Below are 22,169 nucleotides of genomic sequence, written 5' to 3'. Positions count from 1 at the left end.
ATTTAGTTGGAAATTTTGGCATAGTCTTCCCTCCCCGTGCGTGAGTGGGTGTTCTCTCTGACCCTGAATCAGTAAGCCGCATACTGGTGTACTGGCCTCCTCGTGGACAGCTGGAAAAGCACTCTGGATCTACCCTCAGGGCTCCCGGGCTGGGATCAGCTGTGTGCAGGGCAGGAGCTGAGGCGGCCCCTCATGCAGACTGAGTGAAAGAGCTTCACATTCTTCTCAATAGCAAAAGCCCTCACATTGTTTCTACTCTGGCTCCACAAAAGGCTGAGAGATGAGCACAATCAGGCAGCCAGTGATTCTCTAAAGGGACTGAACATAATAGCATGTCTTCCTTCTTTCCTTGCAGGTAGTGTGTGGCTCAGAGAAAACAGTCCTGAACAGTCCCAAGGGTCTCCTTGGGATGATGGTCACTGCTCAAAGACCAAGTTCTCGAAGCAATTTCATAGAGCTGAAAGTCACTCCATTAAACTTTACGTGTGGTTCCATATTTACCATGAGTGGTTTCCAGTTCACAAACACAGGACTGGGTGGTCAACTCAACAGACTACACAAAGGTATAGAGAGAATTTACCTTCTTCTTTTTAATCTAATATATATAGGGAGAAGGTTCAGGAAGGAATGTTTTTGGTCCAGTTGAAAAAGTTTTGTTTTTAGCTTTCCAGTGTTTCAGAACCCATGATACCTCTCTACTGCCACATTAAATACAAATTTCTCATTCTGGCATTCAAAGCATCCTCAATCTAGCCCAAGACTGGCTGAGCAAATCATAGGTGCCGAGTAAATCTTTCTTGAACCAACAGAACCTGACTCTTCAGGTGATTATATCTGAAAAGATATTAAAATCTCATAAAATCTAAACATCCTGTGAGTCAAGTGAGTGCTCAGCATACACTGATGACAATTTTTAAATAAACACTTTTAAATGTGAACAAACTTCCCTTTTGACAAGAATTTGTTAGGTTTCTGAAAGATTCCAATACCTAAGACTAAAGCTCAAGAAAGGAAAAAAGAAGGGAAGGTAGGATCATTCACTGTGTGCCTACTAGATCAGCTAAGATGCTAGGTATTTTTGAATATTTTATCACATTTTTAGTACTCATATAAACCCTTTAAAATAACTATATAATACAATATAAACATATGTAGGCTTTTGCTCTAGATGGTCTAGTGGGAACATGTACAGAATGAGTTACCAAATAAAATGTAATCACAATCAAATAAATTGCATTGTGCCAATTTCTTTCATTTATGGTAATGGATGTGTAATCCTTTGTAAGCCATTTATGCTACTTAACTCCAATGGTTAGAACTCATATTTGCAGACCCTATACATAATGAACTGGTGGCCTAGAAATGTTTCCTACTGCTCTAACCAGTGTTTTCCAAAACGAAACCTAAAGCTCTATATTATCTTTTTTAAAAAAGATTTTTATTTATTTGACAGAGAGAGAGAGCGAGCGAGCACAAGCAGGGGGAACGGCAGGCAGAGGGAGAGGGAGAAGCAGGCTCCCCGCTGAGCAAGGAGCCTGATACAGGGCTTGATCCCAGGACCCTGGGATCATGACCTGAGCCAAAGGCAGATGCTTAACCGACTGAGCCACCCAGGCACCCCTATAATATATTATCTTTAAGAAAGGCAAATTAGTCACCAGGACATAATAACTGAGCCAAAGTCATCCACCAAATTATACTCTTTGTAGCACAGCCATCAACCAGAAGTTAATGAGGAACCCTGTATCAGACTGGGACAGATCCCCAAAGGTTGTGGTGGTGTCCTCTGCTGACCTCGATTGATACTGATCACCTCTGCTCAAATCATCTACAGTCATTTAAGGTATAGCATTTATTTAGAGACAAGTTCAAAATGTCCAAGAAGAGAAATCCTTAACATTTTTAATGACAAGAAGAGACACATACAGGTCAGTGCCTTGGCTCTTAATTGGCAAGTGACTACTTTGGTGGAGTGAAAGCTGCTGTGAAGTAGAAACCCTCACATGAGCTCCTTGGTGTCTCTGGAGTGAGGCTACTTTTAAAACATCCTCAGAGGGCACCTGGGTGGCTCAGATGGTTAAGCGTCTGCCTTCGGCTCAGGTCATGATCCCAGGGTCCTGGGATCGAGCCCCGCATCGGGCTCCCTGCTCGGCGGGAGGCCTGCTTCTCTCTCTCCCTCTACTACTCCTCCCTGCTTGTACTCTCTCACTCTCTCTGTCGAATAAATAAATAAAATCTTTAAAAAAATAAAAAAAATAAAACATCCTCAGAGTAAAATATTAGCATCTAGCAATATGGCCACAGGCAAATTACATAATGTCTTTTCACAGCCTCATCTGCAAAAGGAGATTAGAATAAGTCATCTCTAAGGTCCCCTTCAATAACCAAATCCTATAATTCAATGGACATTTAAACATCCCAGGCAGATAGCTATCTTTTTTATTTTAAAATATCTTTATGACCTCTCTTGACTTGTTCCATTGCTCAATCTCATAATAATATTGATGCCAATAATGAAAGTTTTATGTCTAACACTACTCAGACTCAATCTTTCTATACTTGGAGCCAATTTTCTCTAGTTTGAGCCTCTCTGGAGTTGGAGAACAAATGACCAGTGTTTTCGACACACAGGAAAACCCTTCATTAACTGTATTGGAATCCTGTCATTAAATCACCCCTTGCTCTTCCCTTCCGCAAGCTAAAAACCACCCGACTTCTTTAATCATGTAGAACCTCTTCTCTAGAATCTAGTTAATTATTTTGCCTCTACAAAGAGTTAAATGAATCTTCCCAATATTATCAGCTAAAACAATGCTTTGTGCTACTGCTGGATAAGACAAATTTGAGCATTTCTTTGGATTTCATTACTCTCCAGAGATTGCAATTTGTTTTTGCTAAAGCCAGTTAATGCCCCTGAATGACCCTCCTCTGTTTCATAGCAACATTTCAAGATAAAAATCAGAGAAAATGAATTTTAAAAAACCATAAAGTACATGGCAAGTTTTGAAAAATTCCAAGAAATTGCATATATTTGGCCTAAAAAAAAAGCACAAAAGAGTAAGGAATATTGAGATGTTTGCAACAGACCCACCCCAGGAAAGATTCTTTCCTCAAATGATGACTGCAATTAGGTAAATTGAGTCATACATCAGCAAGCCTACAGCATCCAAACGCCAACCGTATTTTTAAATACCTCAGGGAAAGTTTTATATCCTCCTTTGGTTGCCCCAATGCCCACGTTAGTATCACAGTCAAAAAGTACTTAGGTATAATTATACTCTTTCCTGCTGCAACTTAATTTCTTTTTGCTGATTCTATATGCCAGGGAAATAAATGAATCTATGTAGAAAAGCATAACTTTTTGACTTGTGTCCAGAATATATTCTAAATAATAAGAAAACAAACAACCCAATTTAAAACAAAACTGGGTCAAACTCTGAACTCAAATGTCAACAAAGAAGATATATGGATGGCAAATAAACACATGTAAAGATGCTCAGCATCCTTTGTCATTAGGGAAGTTCAAATTAAAACCACAATGAGATACTACTACACACTCACTAGGAAGGCTAAAATTAAAGGTAGAGCATACCAAGAGTTGAACAACTCTTGGAACTCTATGGAACAACTGGAACTCTCATTCTTTGCTGGTGGGAATGTAAAAGGGTACAATCACTGTGGAAAACATTTGACATAAAAAGCTAACAGACGCCATCCACACAACCTACTCATTCCACTCCTAGGTGTTTATGTTAGAGAAATGAAAACATAGGTCAATGCAAAGACTTGTACATGAATATTCCTAGTGCCTTTATTTGAAATAGTCAAAACGAGACACAGCACGAGTGTCCAGCAACAGGTGCGTCTGTAAAAAACTTGTGGTGCATTGGTACAATGAAATACTAGTCAGCGATAAGAGGGAACAGATACACATAATAACATGGACGACTCTCAGAATTAATAATGCTGAGGTATAAAGCCAGACAAAATAGAACGCATAATGTAGGATTCCATTTATATGAATGGAAATTGTATGAATGCAAATTAATTTATGGTGACAGAACACAAAATAGCTGTTGCCGGGCAACAGGAGCAGGGTGGCTGGAGAAGATTGCAAAGAGGCACGAGGAAACTTTCATAGGTGATGATGTGTTCACTATCTTGACAGGGGTGATGGTTTTATGGGGGCATAAACTTATCAAATAGTACACATTAAACGTGCACTTTACTTTATACCAATTAGACCTCCATAAGGCTGGCTTTAAAGAATAACCTTTCACATACTTTAGAAAAGTTACTCTGCTATCCACAGCCCGTCTGGTTTTCCCTTCTCTGCCTCCAGCCCCACCCGCACAACATCCCAAGTCTTCCCTTCCTAAGATCAAACAGGCCCAGCTATTTCCTTTGAACTTTTATGACCAGAATGAACTTTTCCTGGTGCCCTCTTAAATAATCAAATCAATAAACACTGAAATCCTAATGATTAATCATATAAGAATGAAAACACAAAAACTTTTTTTTTTTTCCTGGGACAATTGTTCCCAATCAACATGCTGTTCTAGGACAGGCTGAGGGAGATTAAGTGACTTGCCCAAGCTCAAAACGGGAGTGAATGAACAAGCTGGGATTCAAAGTTAGGTTTGTCTGCCTCGATTGCCTGTGCTAGTTGCAAAAACCAGTGTGCCTCAACTATGAGACATTTTTAACCACCATAGGACTGAACAGCAGTAACACATGGTAAAAGAAATTCAATTTTGTTACACTTATGTACACTTGACAACTCAAACCATTCAACTGAGCAAGGCCAGATTTGTTGGGCCAGCTTTAATAAACACATCTGCATTTAGCAGTAGGATTTTCCATATGGTTATTAAGGTTAAACAGATATTTTTCCCCATCTTGAGTAGATTAAACCTGCTTCCTAATATCTTTTATTTTTGCTTATTCCATAGCAAAAAGGCAAATTTCAACTCATCCCAGTTTGAATCATGCCAAATACTGAGAAAACAGAAGCCAAGTTAGTACACTGTTATTTAATATAGTCCAAATGAATACACAATGGAGACCACTGTGCAAAGTTTAAAGATGAAACAAAACTGATCACACACACACACACATACCTACCACTAATTAAAAATATACTAGTGTTACAACTATACAATTTCAGTGGTGGTGTTATCTTTGTTCGGAAGCAAGGTACACTGCTTTACGACTGAAACTCTCCAGCATTTAATTAGGTTACTAATTATAAGGAGAATCACATTACCTTTAAGTTCTTCCCTGGACTGTGACTAAGGCTTAATACATTAATTTCATGGTGATTGTATTTTAAGATGGGGAACATGTCAATAAAGAATTCTGGCCACATCCTCCAACAAGTACATGCGTCTGAAGGATTGGGCTGTGATACAGTTTGATACATTTACTGGAAAAAAAAAAATCACTAATTCCCACTGCTAATTTTAGTGGCCAAGAGATATTTTATATTGCATTTCAAGCAAAAGTAGCATTCCAAGGAATCTTTATAGAAGGTATATACATGAATATAAAAAGAAACAAGAAAATTATTGACATTTATTTATTTCCATTTGAATTTAATAAACTTAGCCTCAATTCAGTATCATCTTACTTCCCAGTTTCCCTCCTTGCCCATCAAAAAAAGAAAAAAAGAAAGAAAAAAAGTCAGTGCAAATTACATGAGTCATTCTTCAATCAAGCCAAGGATATAACCTTCAACCTAAGATTAAAAATACGGTGCTATGTGTGAAATTCAATACTGTTTAACTTTTGGGTGTTAAGATCTAATAAATACAACATTTCAAAGGAAAATTAAACAATCTGGATCACTTCCATTCATCGTCATGATTTCATGAGTAGATTTCTATGGCTGTGGCGACATTTGCTAATATTTGGATCCTAGGTAAACTGGTGGAATTTGCCATCATTCAGTTTATAATCTGTATCACCAGTTCGTACAAGGCACCGAAAAGTTCTCCACTCCCCTATATACTTCAAAGCATTTCATTTATTATTTAAATGATTATTCTGACAAAACCATTAGTCAAGAAGAGAGCAAAGAAATTTTATTTTTTTAAAGTGGAGATTTTTTAAGATGTGTCTTTCACACCAGACTGCTTTAATCACCCATGCTATTTCCGGCAAAATCTTTTATTTCCTAAAAGAATACTTTTTAAAAAAAATTCTAATTTTTCTTACCTATAAGAAAAGGTCAGGGCTTATTTTTACTGGTTTCACTCAAAATGAGTTTTATATATTTTATTTTATTTTTTTAAGATTTATTTATTTATTTATTTGACAGAAAGAAAGACAGCGAGAGAGGGAACACAAGCAGGGGGAGTGGGAGAGGGAGAACCAGGCTTCCCGCCGAGCAGGGAGCCCGATGCGGGGCTCGATCCCAGGACCCTGGGACCACGACCCGAGCCGAAGGCAGACACTTAACGATTGAGCCACCCAGGCGCCCCAAGTTTTATATATTTTAAATTTACTTTAGCTTCTTCCTAGGTTCCTATATTTTCTTGCCTTTTCTACAGAAAATACTAAATTTGAGAAAAGTATTGCTGAAACCATGATGAATGTCTCACAACTTCTTCAAAGGATGGTAGGAACAAGTGCCTAAGCACACACTTACACAGGGTAAAAAGAAGCACCTTTTAGTCAGGGTTCTGAGTTCAGGACTTCCGGGGCTAATGAGAAAGAAAGTTTCAGATTTGGAATAGGGTTATATTCATATTCTTTCTTTTTTTCTACCCTGAAATTCATGCCGCAGCTAGGTCACCAGGAAACATGTTTGCAGGGCTTAAGAAGTTTCTTGGTCTAGTAAAAAAAAAAAAAAAAAAAAAGGCAACAGTGCAGTCTTCAAAAAGAACCCCATCACCAGTAAAGCTGAAAGAACTGGCTGAGTCACAGGTCAAGTGCCTTATAACAAAAATGGGTTGGGCTGAGGACAGAACCTGACAGGACAGCATAAGGTCAGGTGTGAGTTTAATTCAGTGAAGAAACATGTGCTTGACCACTTAATGACTGCCAGGTGCCACAAAGGAGGTTAAGTCACCTAACACCCCTTCTGGTCATGGAGCATTTCAGCACTACTCTTTGAGCATCAGAGCGATAGATGCTACCTACTATTCCAGCCATCGAGAGACCTTATTCCCTTCTTTTGTTACATTTGTGGAAGGAGAGTGGCTATAGTGGTTTAGAATCAATCATTTTCAAGATAGGGCTCTTCCAGTCCCCAAATGTTCCAGTACGTCCAGATGATGGTGGCAAAACAGTTTCTTTACCTGGTGTTCATCAAGGTGCTCAGTGCTCGGTGCTCACAGCCTCACGGCTCTTAAAAGGGTGAATAATGCCTTACATGCAACAATAATTCCATTCAAAATAAAGCAGACCATGTAACCCAACCCTTTGGTATTTCCAACTGAGACCAAGTACTGGAGCTGCCAGGAAGCAAGCATTATTCATTCATTCATTCATTTATCTTTATTGTGATAAAATATAGATAACATAAAATTTACACATTCTTAAGTGTACAGTTCAGTAGCATTAAGTACATTTTCCAGGCAGTTTTAGGACATTTTAGACTCTGGCCTCAATGTCTAGATACTCAGTTATTCACTGGTTGATACTCATGGCTTCACAGAGATAAATGTCATTCTATTTCCAGGTAACTTCTTGGCTAAGTATTCAAAGTCAGAGTTCATTCAACACACTAGGGTTTGCATGCTTGAGGTGAAGAATGAACCACCAAACATTTGTCCATTTCCTTCCAGATGGAAGATAGAAACTCTGATATTCTCTTCCTTGCCATTAAACCTTTCGGAAAATAAGGAACCCACTATTCCCTGACCTTTGGGATTTTTACAAACATCAGACTGCAGTTCAGAACACAGACAAGAAACTGTCCAAGGAAAACATGCCCCCAAACGAACAGGATATAAACAGAGCTGTAACTAGGTAATTAATGGTAGGGACTTGACTCCCCTCACTTCACTTCTCTGATAACAATCTGGCATTTTATCAGCAGGGTCTTTTATCTGGAAGGATTCACTGTGTTCTGCTGCCTGGAACTATTCTGGGAAGGGACAAAGACAAGCTTTCATCTTGGAAAGGAAATGGAACCACATCTAGAAGGGATAAGGAAGAGGCAAAGCTGTAAAAAACAAAAACAAAAACAAAAACAAAAAACCCTCTAAGTCTTTCCCGGCCAGAAGGGAGAGGTAAATAGAAAACAGGATGCCCCCTTTCACTGAAAGCACGAAAACAAATCCTGGTGGGGAAGAAGTCACTGCAGTCCTCACCCAGGCCACATGTGTGAGGGTGGCAACTTGCTTTCTGCCTTTGTTCCAAGTTCTGCATCCTCTCTCCCCACCAGCCTTATCCCATCCCCAACACTTCACCCAACTAATGCCTTCTATTTCTCTTCCTGTCAAAACCCAAGAAACTTAAACTAAATCATACTGTGGTATAACTAATAATCACTTAAAAGTAATATGCCTCACAGTGGGAGTTCCATTTTAGAAGGGACCGAAACCATATACTTAAATAATGAAAATCTACCTGTGAAATTTCCAAGTTCAGCTCAAAATGGAGAAGGCATCTGAGAAAACTGGGTGGGCAGAAGGCACTGCTTAAGACTTCTGAAATCATTGCAGATAGGTTTCAACTACCCTAGGAGTAAAGCTGGTCCGGGTGAATGACTACAGTGGGGTTAGAATCCGGCCCTGTGACTAGCTGCATTCCTAAGGGGAAAAGGGACTGCCAGGGAGTTCATATTAATTAGTAGTAGAAAGCATTCCCTTATTTTCCCTCCACACACGGCCATTCCACTTAGACCTCATAACATGTCATGGATTGGTTGTGGAAGGACTTGGGAAAAGCAGGGCTTTGAATTCCCCAACCTACTTAGAACTGGGAGTATTTATCTCGGGTTGAGCCAGGGTGGCTGGTGAGTTCCAAAACCCACAGCCTGGGGATTATAAAGCCAGCGCACAGCTTTTGCCTTGTGATACTGCTGCCCTTCTGTCAGGCTCTGAGGCAGTCCTGTGGAGGCCCCTTGGCTCTATTCAGGGCCCTCATGGCAGACAGTTCACATAGTGCAGACAAGGGGACGGTGCTAGGAAGCCTCTCTGCTGGCCAGCGTTCAACGGGGAATTCTATCAGGACATGGCATTCCAAAGCTGCTACTTTCGGGACGTGTTCAACCATGCGGCAGAAGGCAAATCCCCCTCTAGTCTTTTCAAGTTTTCCCTAAGTCCGGTTTTTATTCTGGCTATGAATTAAATTCTGATGTCTTAAATCATGCAGAAAAAAAAAAAAGCAGGCAAAAAGTGATGGAATTATATTAATTATATAGCACTGAAGCTCAGCTAGAAAACAAGAACTACATTTCTTAAGTTTCTCTTCACTAGACTTATGCAGGTTATAATTAGTATTAAATGAATTTCACTTTTCATTTCAGCCAAGCTGAAAAGAAGCTGAGCCTTAAACTCTGGCTTTATAGGAAAAAGATTCTTCTGGGGAAAAAAAAAGAATAAACAGTTAAGCAAAAAACAAACCCACATTACTTACCCATCACGCGAAAGGACAGCCTTAAGGGACTCACTTGTTTAGTGTTCGAAAATATTTTCTACCCACTGCTTCGTAAATTATTTTCTTGTCTGTGTGACACATCCTTCAGTAACAATTCAGCTTTTCCTTGGCTACCTAGATATATTTCCATAGTTTCTACCCAAACAGACGGCTTTTTCCTGTACTATTGTAATAATCAAAAAGGAGATGCTTATTTACATAGCATCGCCCTTCATACAAATATATATTTTTGTTAATTCTCTGGACATTGTAGAGACCGAAGAGAAAAATCTCATTCGCGTGGGTCCACCTAATTTTGATTTTGTGATTATTTAGACTGAAGCCGAGCTGAAGTTTACATTTGGGACTGAGAGTTTTCATTTAGAGTTAGGAGAAATATGGCCATCTCTTGGGGACTGGTGGCCAGGACATAAACATCCCAGGCCAGAAATTCTCTGCTACAAAAGAAAAAAAACACCCAGGGGGCACATCTAGCTCTCAGAGTGCCTCCCAGCGGGTTTTGGCTAGGAGTCTTTGGTTAGTGAAGGAGGGAGGTGGGACTGTGCCTGCGAAAAATGCAAAAGTGACAAAGAAGGGCAGGGGGCAGCAGATTTCAACCGACCTCAGAGGCCTTGTGCTGTGGGTTATCAACTACTATACAGTAACCAGATGAGACTGGTATCCACCCACTGGAGCAGTTCCCCGAAGTTATTATATGCAGTTTGGAGTAATGAAACCTTCATTTCATAATAGGCTGTAGTCTGAACACTTCACTGATTCTGACTGGCCATTTTTCCAGAGAAGTTTAGGATTACCACATAAGAAAACGTTGACAATTTTAAAAAATTTCAACATGTACTGATAGTCTTGTGATTCTGTCTTCTTTCTAAGAGAATAAAAAAGAGGATGATCAAGTAAGCTACTGTGTGTCTTATGTAAATGTTTGTTGCTGTAATTTTTTTCTTTTTCTTTCAACAACTCTGAAGGTTTGCAAAGTTCTGTGAAGTTTCACCCGTGGAAATGTAAGATGGTAGAGACAGATGAAAAATATATTCTCTAACAGTTTAAAAGTTATGCAGAAGGAGCAGCCCACAAATAATCTCATTAAGACTTCATGCTTCTTGGGCCTCAAGACACATTTTCTCCTTGCTAAGACACCAACAGCTGTGCAATGACCCCAATTTCCTATTATAAGGAAAATACCTTTTGTAAGAAATTCTCAGTATTTCTCAAGAATCTCAGAACTTCAGTTGAGCCAGTTTTATTTAGCAACCTGTCACAACCACTTGGGCTTAACTGCGAGCTTTTTCTTCCTTTTCTACTGATTTCAGATTAGAAAATGCGACCACCGCCAGGGCAATGCCCAAGGTGGGTGGAGGGAGGCGATCTCAAGAAAGCACAGTAAGTCCAAATGTTTGTTCTTTAAAATTGCAGGTGAATTTTGGCATGTCATGGAGCATGATAAACAGATGGGCAGAGAGCCGTACCGTGACGGTAGGTTCTAGTGTAGCCAGGCGGTGGCAAAGAGCCTGGGTGCCAGAGCGAGGCTGCCCGGTTCAAACCCCAGCCTTATCACTTCCCAGCAGTACAACCTAGGGCACATTTCTAAACTGTCTATGGCCCAACCTGTCCTCTCTGTAGGATGGGGATAATAATGTTATAGACCTCACAGTGTCGTCACGATGACTAATGAGTCAGTATGTATCAAGTCCTAAAACAGTGCCTGGCCCAGAGTTAAACATTTGCTAATTATTATCATTTATCACTAATTTGATGGAAAAAATCATCAGAGGAAAGGCAGGGACCAAGAACCAGCATAACACAAGGGATACCCCATTATGCCAAAAATCTTATCTGTCTGGTGCTCCACTGTATTTCTATTGTGCCCGACATACAACCGATGTTTGCAGTAAATATCTGTTGAGTAAATGAATACATGAATCAATCCTCATAGACTGACTCCTTAACGAATCACATTTTTATTGTGGACATATGATGCTTACTCCTTCTGGGCCTTGGCTTTTCCATCTCCAAAGAAAGGTACCAACACCTGTCACTTGCTATCTCAAACTGATGATCATCAATACGAGAAAAAAAGCAAATCATTCCAAACTTACTGGAGGGATATCAAAAGTCAATGACTTTTTAAACCAATGTTTCTTCGTTACTGAGTATGCATGAACATAGTTAATGACATCAGGAGGATCCTCGTGATAGCCTGAGTCCTGATTCGAACATGTTTCCTTTCAAGAGGTCCTCTGACTACAGCTGGCCAGGTGGAATGTGATGTTAGATGTTGTGCTAGGCCCTAAGAGATGGCTGTCTAAGTTTAGGGTGCAGAGGAATTACCTGGGGGCTTGTTTTGAAATTGCTGACTTTCAGGTGTCTACGGAACAGGCAGAAGGAGTTGGCCAATAGAACAATGAATCTATGATTCTGGACAAGTCCTAGATCTAGGACATCGCTGTATGTGAGGAGCAACCCCAGACAGTGCATGCTAAGTGAAAATGAAGAGAGCAGAGGGTAGGGCAAAGAGGCACACCAATATTTGGGAGGCAGCAGGAAGGGGTCCTGCCAGAGATGTAATGGCCAAAGAAGGCCACAGAGGAAAGAGTGTCACGAAGAAGGGAGTATGCAATAGTGTCAAATTCCAGAGAACGGTAAAGAAAGATGAGCACTGAAAAGCATCCAGTGGCTTCTGGGACTAGGTCACTTCTATTGCATCTTTGCAGGGGCAGCTGCAGTGAGGTGGTGGAAGAAGCATCCAGTAGTTTAAGGAATGAATAAGAGGGGAGGGAGTGGAGCCTGTAAACACAGAAAACCTTTTCCAAATGTCTGGCTATAAAACTACAGAACTATGGTGTGAGGTAGAGTGGGCGCCTCTATGGAGAGTCTAGGCCTGTTGGCCTCTATTTTCTCTTGCAAATGGGAGGTGATGAAAGTAAGGGCATTGGGTTTGGGCAACGACACAAAGTAGGCCCTCAGCAAATATATTTAAGGGACAGTTGAACTAGTGACGAAGAGCACTCGCAAAATAAGGTAGAAGACAAGAATAAATGGCGAAGAAGGGAGTATCTGTAACTGGTGTGGAGGGGGAGGCAAGATGAGCAGTCAAGAGTCTCAATGCTTGGGGCACCTGGGTGGCTCAGTTGGTTAAGCATCTGCCTTTGGCTCAGGTCATGATCCCAGAGTCCCAGGATGGAGTCCCACATCGGGCTCCCTGTTCAGCGGGGAGCCTGCTTCTCCTTCTGACCCTTCCCCCTCTCATGCTCTCTCTTTCTCACTCTCTCTCTCAAATAAATAAAATAAAATCTTTAAAAAAAAAAAAAAGTCTCAATGCTCAAGGTGAGTGAGGAAAATAAAATACGAAGGAAAAAGGAAAAGGATATGGGGGTGAATGCATCTTGTGCAGCTGATGTGACTAATGCAGCTTGCCTTAACTGGATTATAAATAGACTGGTAAGGGTCAAGGCCCAAGGGAGAGGGAGGAAGAAAAACTGTGCCAGTCAGGGAAAGATATTCCAAACACGCTGGGTCATTATTTTCCCCTGTCCTCATTTTAAGCCTACTATAATTCATCTTTGCCTTCCTACTCTATTCCCTAATTCGTATTTGCTGCCTAAAGAGAAAGACATACATTTTTTTATCTTAAAATGTTCCCTACTGTGTAGGATAAGATGACCGCCTAAGTCGGCATTTGGGGCTGGCTACTGTCAAAGCCTTCAATTCAGCATTAAAAATGCCTGCTGAGCACCTTGCCTATAATTCTTGAGAAAGTAATTAAGACCAAGGAAATAAAAGCTCCTTAGGGAAAGATATCATTAAAATATCTTAAAATTTAAACATTACTATGTTTGTAATAGTTTTCCTACTACTATTATTATTTCCATATGCCTTAAATGTATAAGTTGGAGCAAATACTGTCCTTTATTAAAATTAGCAAAGAGTGTCTATCAGTTTCTCTTGTTAGGCAGCAAACCATGTATTTTGTAAATTTCCTGGGTCAACCCTTGATTCAAGTGAAAGCAAAGCTCTTTATGATGACTTCCAAGTTATGAATCATAAAACTCTCTTTCTCTTGTTAGATCCAACCGTCTACAGAGTAGACAGCCTGACTTTTCTCTCGTCTTCTGTGAGCTGCTAATCACCATGGGGGATTTCTTAAAGGTCCTCAAGACAGCAGACTGAATTCCCTTATTCTTTCCTGCCTTGCTACTGGGAAAGCTTTCTGAACTTCTCCAAGAGTACTGGTGCTCTTCCCTTGTTTATAGGCCCTTGGCCCTTAGTGTATCTGTCACATAATTCAGTGGTTAAAATTCAATGTGTTTTATCTCACTAGCTAGATTGCAAGTTCTTCAAGGATGAAGACCTTTCTTTACTTTGCATCTTTCCCAAGACCTGACACTAGGTAGGTATGCAATAGATGTTTAACAACTATTTCGTCAATCTATTAAGTGATTGGATTCTAACTTTTAGAGTGAATGGCAGCAATAGGCCATGGATTATCATCATTGTCAAAAATTTCACCTAAGAATGAAGCCGTTTGCAGATCAAATCACTTGTTCTAACATGACCTGAATTGGCCTGTTGAAGTAACAGATAACACTGAAGAAAAGCTGGTCCGTACAAGTTTTGTTTTTTTAGCTTGCTTTGTCAATGCATTCCATAAGAGGTGAACTCCTCATTCCTTTTGCTCAAAAACATATTTAGAAAATGGTCTTAAAGAGATCTGGCACCAGAGATGAAGTTGGCCAGGCCCCTCTCTAGGAACTAAGAGATAAAAATCAGTGACAGATGACAGAGTATCCTTTTATACCAGTACTCTTTGCAAAAAAGCCACACAATGCAGGAAACATGATTTCATTCCACATGCTGAACCTGTTACCCTTGGGTAAAATTCAGAATTTCAGAAGGCCGTGAGCACAACGTCCCCCATAAAGCACTAGGTAGGCAGGGCCATGGTAGAAAGGAGACGGAGTAGGTAGCTGCCCGAACTGTGATTTCACCAGCATTAGGAAACAACCTTCCCATCTCTGCTTTTAGGTCCTCCCCTGTGTAAGGCCCCAAACTCCAAAACCAACTTTCACTGCTGTATTTCAAAATGTATGTCTCCGTAATACAACAAATAGCCCCAAGGAAGGTAATGACCAGGGTCATTTACGCATCTGTATGAAAGGAAGGAGTGGGCACAGGTTTTTGGCTTGTAGGCAAAGAGGAAAATGGAGCAGCTGGAAAACCCCTGAGCAGGACTGAACATGTGCACCTTGACGATCTTGCCCAGAGCCTGACCTGGTATCAGAGTCACACTAGGAAAGCCAGAGGTCAGAGTTTCCACACACTGATGGGAGGCAGTTCCCTTCCTTCATCCAACCATAGCTGGCAGATCAGGACAGTATAGGGACATTCCTAACCTTTAGTCCCAATCTCAAAGGCTCACGGAATTCAGCAGTAACCATAGGAGGGGTGGAGTTCTGGACCTCTAGGAGGGACAGGTGGGAACAAGTCCTACATTAACAGCACCGGCAAAGACCTATTCTCAGTTGTCTCTTCTTGTCATGGGCTAGGCTTGGGGACTCTTATATTCTCTCTCTATAGGCATCTCTGTTCAAAGAAGAGCCTTCAGGAAGTTTGGACAACAAAGGGTTATCTATTTTAATCACTTTTCAGAAAAGCATCTCTCTGACTTTTCTCAAAGACTCAGATGTTCCTTGTACTTGTCAGAAAACAAATGTGGTTTCAGCCAACATCTGGAATGGAGAAAAATATAGCAACCACAAAAAAGATAATTAAATTAATAAGGAATGCTTTTCAGACATAACATCCCATAGGCCAAAAAAGTGTTTTCAGAACTCTCCAGAACAAAGTTATAGAAGTTACTTAGAAGCTAAATTTAAGTGAATTAACTGCTGGAGGGCACCATGTAGGAGCAGACCACTGTGACCCTGTGGGCCATGCTAAGAATGGCACCCCAACTTCTTTTCTTTGGGAGACAGAGTAGCCCATAAATAAAAATGTACAAATAACATGTTATAGGTTCAGAGGCAGGCTTATCATTTCCTTCACTGCACATTTGGAATATACATCTAGGTTGCTCAGCTGTTCCAAAATAAGACACCTCAAAAAGATGCCCTACTGGTCATCTCGCTCAACCTCAGATGTACTGCATGTGATCAGTTTTCCTTGAATACTTTCAATGACCTGCAGCTCAGTGTTATGGAAATCTGTTCATTCCCCTGATGGAGAATGCTAACTTTCACAAAATTCTTCTTTATATTAAAATCTGAAATCTATCTCTTACTTTCCCCTTGGGAGCACAAGAAAGAAATTATGTGCCTTCTGCCATATGGCAGCTTCTCAAGTATGTAAAGACCATTACCATGTTGCCTCTGACTAAATCTTTTCCAGTCTAACTATTTCCAGATGTTTAGCTTCCTCCTCATCTTGGTTATCTCCTCTGGATAAATATTAGTTTATCGGTGACCCTCCTAAAATGGGAAGCCCAGAGCAGAATAACAGAAGAAGCACAATGATGTAGGTTTAATCTGACCAGCAGAGTTCAGGGGTCCGGACTACAGTCCTCACTATCTGGTAACAGCAACTGTGTCACATTGCTTCCTCAGGACTCACCAGGAAATGCCATTTCCCAAGATTTTTTTTCATAAAAACTGCTAGGGAGCCAGACAGCTCTCATCCTGTATGTACATAATTTTGACTTTTCTTTAGAAAATCAGAATATGACACATATCTCTATTAAAAGACATCTTGATAATCTCAGCCCATCAATCCAGGCTTCCAAGGCTATTCTGAATCTTATTTTTAAATTACGGACAATGTCAGACATATCATATAACAAAGGGTACACAGAATAATATGACAATTAACCACTTGCCCAAAATCTAGCTTAAGAACACATCACAAATAAAACTGAAGCTCCTAGTATATGTTTCCTCAATTTTATCCCCTTCTTTCCCAGCCACATAGAAATCATGGCCACCAGCCTGAATTTTTGTTTGTCACTCCCATGCTTAAAGACTATTTTGAATTTTGATCCCATCACCACTTATATTTATGTTATATACAAATCCGATAAGCATGCAATCTAGTCTGTGTTCATTTAAGTAAGTAATTCAAATGTTGAATAAAGCAGCATTGTCATCATCTATCAGACTGGTAATCCCATCAAAACAGTGAGGTGACTCAGGCATGACTTATTCTTAGCGAATCCTTACTCGACCTCAGCAAACAAAGTGTAAAGCTTTTGCAAGTAATACACTGAATGATCCAGTCTAAAACAATCAGTATCAACACAATTGTTTGGTCACTGGTAAAATACGCCTTTTCCCTTCTCTTTTGAAAATCCTTCTGCAAGCTCCCAGCAGAACACTGCCATCCCACATTTCCCCCTAATTACTGACATAGTTCTAGGCTCACATGTACCCAAGGCTCTAAGTTACTGGGTCCAGGGATTTGCCTTCATCAATAGGACAACACGGTGCTCTTTTTTTTTTTTATCTGCTCCCCTACATCTGGCTTCAGGGCCTTCCTTCCAGTTAACTGGTTGGGACAAGCCAAAGCAGGAGTTTAAAAAGTCTGCCCTCTTTCTATCACCATCAACTCCTTCCTTCTCTATTGAATTTTTCTTAAAAAACAAACCGAAGAGCCTTTTATCTGCTGTTTTGTAAGCAGTATTAGCCCCATTACACAGATTGATAGCTGAAGCACCCAGGGGCCCTCCGATTCATGCCATAATAATCTGGAAGGCTTGCATATAGATAGTTCTATGACTTTCAGCAGAAAAATGACATCTCCCTCCTTCCCTCCTTCTTCCATTCTTATCAATCCAGGCTCCTCTCATTTTGCTAAAGCCTGCAACAGGGTAGCTGTGAGGTGGGCCTCCAGAGCAGTTTGCTGGACAGCAGTCAGGGCAAAGGGGTTCAGAGGCCAGGAAGGACTCAGCTCACAGGCCCATGAAGCCGGAGAGGACCTAGGCAATATTCAATACTTGAATCTGATAGATAAGGAAACAGAGGGTCAGTGAGGTGAAGTTAAAATAAAGGTAAATGTCAGAACTCATACTGGAACACAAGACTCCTCAAAGGCCAGGTAAAACACAAGACCCAGCTGAGCTTCCCTTCTACGTAACCGGTAAGCAGTGGGTTATGAAATGTGGCTCCAATACTGTAGGACTAGGAGTCCCTAGTACTTCACAGATACACAGATCTGCTAAGAGACCAAATGTCTCAATTCGCAGTTACTTTCATTTCTAGGTTAATAATTCAGTCTCTGTGCCCAAACCTGGGTGAGGCAGAGAAGGGGACCAAAGAACAAAAACAAACCAAAAAAACCCAGAGTGGCTTCTGCATGGAAAGAGGTTAAGATTTATTTGGAGAGAATAGCACTGAGCATACAAAGTACAGTTATTTATGATACAGTAGTGATGAATGGTAGGATAAGAGGTTAAAGTAACAAATGCTACAGCCTTTCAGAGGGAGAGATGAGCCGGGCCTGAAGTGAAGAGAAAGGGAGGAGGGCATGTCTTCTTCCTTCCCAGCAGTGTTTCAACTGCTCTCTGCCTGTTTATCTCTCTGTAAGGCAAAGCCGACCTACTTTTCTGCAAGCATTCTGGGAAGACAGAGCAGATAGAAATGTGCCATGCAGCCTTGAAGGGGAGTTCCTGGTATTATAATCACAAACGAAGGTAGAAGCCATCCATCGCCTACTGCAAAAGCCCCAACTCTACACCATGGAAAACCAGTTCCTTCAACTCCACAACCTAGGCAAGGAGTAATGTGGTAATCCTTGAATTATGTAACTTTCAAGGACAAGAAAACAAGGGCCAATATTACTTCTCAATAGCACAGGCTTGGAAGGCCTAACTCAGTTTTCGTACCTCCTACCCTTCTTCCCTTTTTAAGACTGGTACAATCCAAAGGTCCCATGAAATGTTTTTTAAATGTACAAAACATGTATTTTCCATTTTTAAAATTTTTGGCTGGATTTTTCAATATCTCAACTATAAAAGTGTCCACAGCACAGGTCCCTAGGGGTGATTTCCATTGCCACGTATTTAATTAAGATTGTATTGTTATTAGCACCTCAATATTTTTCAGAGAAAAGAACAGCAGATCTCACTGAAAAGTTATCTAAGGTGAACAGTGAAATGATTTGAGGAAAGACATACTGAAAGTCATTTGCAATGAAAATAAGCCCCCAAAGGGGTAGGGAGATCCTTTTAAAAGCACCCAAAAAATGATTAAAAGGCAGTGGAGGGATTTCTCCCACAGGCAGTAATCCACTGCTGAGATCTGTTGTCAGCAACAGCAGGGGCTTTCTGTCTCAGTGGATACCCCCCCACACACAGGTACCACACTGGTTCTGAGAGGGTAGAGAGCCTTGTCCAAGCATCACAGCCTTGTCCAAGCATCACAGCTAGTCAGTGAGTGGCAGAGCTTAGACAGAACCAGGTCTCTTAAACCCAGGTTTGGGGCATATTTGGTTTCCTGTAGTTCTTCAATTCAAACTTGAAACTCCCTTGTAAAAGGGAATTCAAAGGTACATGTAGAGAGATATTCTGGTCTTTAGAAAGCCCTAGACAAGGAACGTGTACTTTCAGGGAGCCAGTTGGGGTCCCTTTTAAAGCATGAGTCACTCTGCTTGGTGGTATTTGAACTGAAGGGTAAATGGTCTTAAACTGAAGGCATCACATTTGCATGGTAAAGGGCCGCGAATCTGGATCCAGCAGAGCATCGGGCACATAAAACACACTGGATTTAAAAAAACTTGTACACAAAACATTGTGATTAACATTATCATTTCTGTTCCAAGATGATGCAACTGCACACACGCATAACTTTGGAGACCGAAATCAGAACTTCTAAGATTTCAGTCAACAAAGAAGATCAATAGAGATATAAGTTTATACTCCCAAATGTTGGATAAGGAACAAAAATACGAACAATGCTTACAAACATCTTACAGAGAGGAAGGAAACGGCAGGTTAAGTATACATAAATCAAAGGGAAATAAAAAGCTGCCATTGGGGCTTTTAATCTTCTGGTTGTGCAATTCACTTCAGCTTGGTCAGAGCAACCCTCGTGCTACTCCCACTAGCTGAAAAATTTCTATTTAGCTAAACTCAGAATATCCAAGAGCCTGATTAGACTCTTCCAAGTACATAAATTAACATTGGCAATGCTACAAAAATAAAGCACCACCCACCCACTCGTGCATGCACCCATCTTTTCAGCTATTACCCCACGTCCAAACAGCCCAATCTTCACCATCACCAGTACCACAAATATTGCCTGGAATGACAGGTTTTACGACCAATCTTTCACTTCCTTCATGAAGAATTTTCTCAGAAGTAATTTAAATCAAATGTGTACAGTTTTATCAAATTCACTATTTTTATGGTTCATCTGCCCAGGTGATTGTAACATTTTAGGGTAGCACAGGGTTGCTCCTGTACTAGGTTGATGAAACCCCGAACTGGGCTTCTGACTGAACTTCAAGTCTAAGATCCTTCCATTGTATCACAGACGATGGTCAGGGCAGTTAAGCCAGCCTTCCTCCATACCTGGTCGCAGACCAACCCTGATACCTCGGGCAACGATCCTGGAGATGAGCCCAAGAGAATGGCTGTATCCAATCAAGCCATCCTCACTACTGGAAAAGCAAAGCAAGGAGCAGATCCCACTGCTGGGGGGGACATGACTTTTATATCCTGAAAACAGCACTCTGGTCCACCAACTCTGGAGATAGGCTCCTCCTCACTCTGAATTGCATCAGTTTCAGGGCCCACGGGCCTGCTCAGTGTAGCCACTGCTCTTGGCTGCATAAAAGGTTATTTTGGTGTAATGGAAAGAGTACACCCAACATTCTTGACAGCCCTATACTCTTGGGTTCATATTCTAGCTCTATAACTGACTCGCTCTCTGAACCTCAATTTCCTCAACAGGAAAGTGGGGGTGATAACACCTCCTCTCCGAGTCGTTGTAAGTAAGATGGCCAGTTCAGTGTTGGGCAAATAGTCAAAGCTCAACAAATGTTGGTGTACTTTCTACTAACATCTCTGCTCAGAGTACTTTCTTGTTCGTTCTCTGTATTCCCGGGTCAAAATCTACTTCTTATAAACCCCTGGAATAGCCTAACCAAGTACCAAGTATGACCCTACTACTGTCAAAATCATGTGTAGTGGGGGACAGGGCAGGGGTTCTGATAATGTTTAAAATCCCAAATTTAATCCTGGTACTCAAAGTGTGATCTACAGACCAGCAGCATCAGCATTACCTGGAAGTCTGTCTGAAAGACAGACCCTCAGGCTCCATTCCATACCTACTGAATCCAAATTTATGAGATACCCCAAGTGATAGGTTTACCTCTTAAAGTCTGAGAAACACTGTTCTATACCACAAATGGACATTCAATAAACAGAGCCTACTGACACTCTAAGGAATCAATTGTGGCACTTGGGCTCTTGGTAGCATTCTATGAATGCTTATTCAGATAGAAAGCAACTACTGACCAAGGCATTTTCCCTGGGAGGACAGTGTAATGGACGCTTTGCGCCTTTTGAGTTAAAAAAACAACAACCAAAAAAACGAATACACTAAGGACACTGGCTTTATGGCAATATTTAAATCTTCTACATTAATGCAATCTTTGTTATATAATAAGTGCTCTGAATATAATTAATAATATGAGCATTCTGATTATATGTAGACTCTAAATAACAGGAAGGATATTTTCAATGTAGTAATTTCTGGTTTCTAGGATGCAACACATAACAGATTGATTAGTAATAAGCTTCCACAAATGGAATGTTCTTAACACACGATGACAAAGTTCTAAAGCATGTCCTTCTGTGATTCTGAGCATGTGCCTTTCCTCCCCCACCCCATCAACCTTCTGAAACATTTTTCAGTTCTTTCCAGTTATAAGTGAAAGTACAATTTTTAAATGCTCCTGAAAGTAAAATTTACAACCCAAATTCCTAAAATGAATCACCAAATGCTGGATCCAGGAGACTAGTAACTTTGTGTATCAGGAAACAAAAACCCCATCTGAGTGAGTCATCTCTGTGATCGGAGATAACACAGCCACCGCCAGAGCTTGGTGCAAACAAATGGCTGCAGCAATCACAGGCCGGCATCTCGTGCTTCATGGTTTCTCACATTAAAATGCATCAGTCAGCTCTGTGAAACCAGGAAGTGGAACCCAGGACGCCACATAAATAACAAACACATTCTCTTGAGTTTGGTGTTAACGTTAACATCTTAACGTTCTGCTCTAAGTCTATCTCAATTTCTGGTACCTAAATTAAAATGAAAGTGCTGCTTTATCGAGACGTACGCAGAAAGGCAAAAGCTAACTAATATGACTGGGCTTCTGAAATGTTCCCTAAGAAAATTTTTAAGACTTTTTGGAGGCCTATTTATTGAGGACTTTGATCCGAAAATGAAAAAGGTGATCAGAAGGTGGCAAATACACCTCAAAAACTTAACAGAGGAAGAGGCAATAGGCTCTAGAGCAGAAAAGCCTGTTACCATCTGATTCCATGTATAATTCCATGCTTTTTCTCA

The 22,169-nt window shown here is 40.7% G+C and overlaps 1 protein-coding gene across 2 annotated transcripts in view; it reads right to left on the bottom strand.

The window, feature by feature from the left end:
* THADA (THADA armadillo repeat containing) overlaps positions 1–22,169 on the bottom strand; it is a 320,063-nt gene that overhangs the window by 157,286 nt on the left and 140,608 nt on the right. The window lies entirely within an intron of this gene.

This window comes from Halichoerus grypus, chromosome 10 (genome assembly GCF_964656455.1).
Source record: "Halichoerus grypus chromosome 10, mHalGry1.hap1.1, whole genome shotgun sequence".
Classification (NCBI taxonomy): domain Eukaryota; kingdom Metazoa; phylum Chordata; class Mammalia; order Carnivora; family Phocidae; genus Halichoerus; species Halichoerus grypus.
The sequence above is the reverse complement of the archived record's forward strand: the minus strand, read 5'-3'. Positions and strand labels throughout refer to the sequence as shown.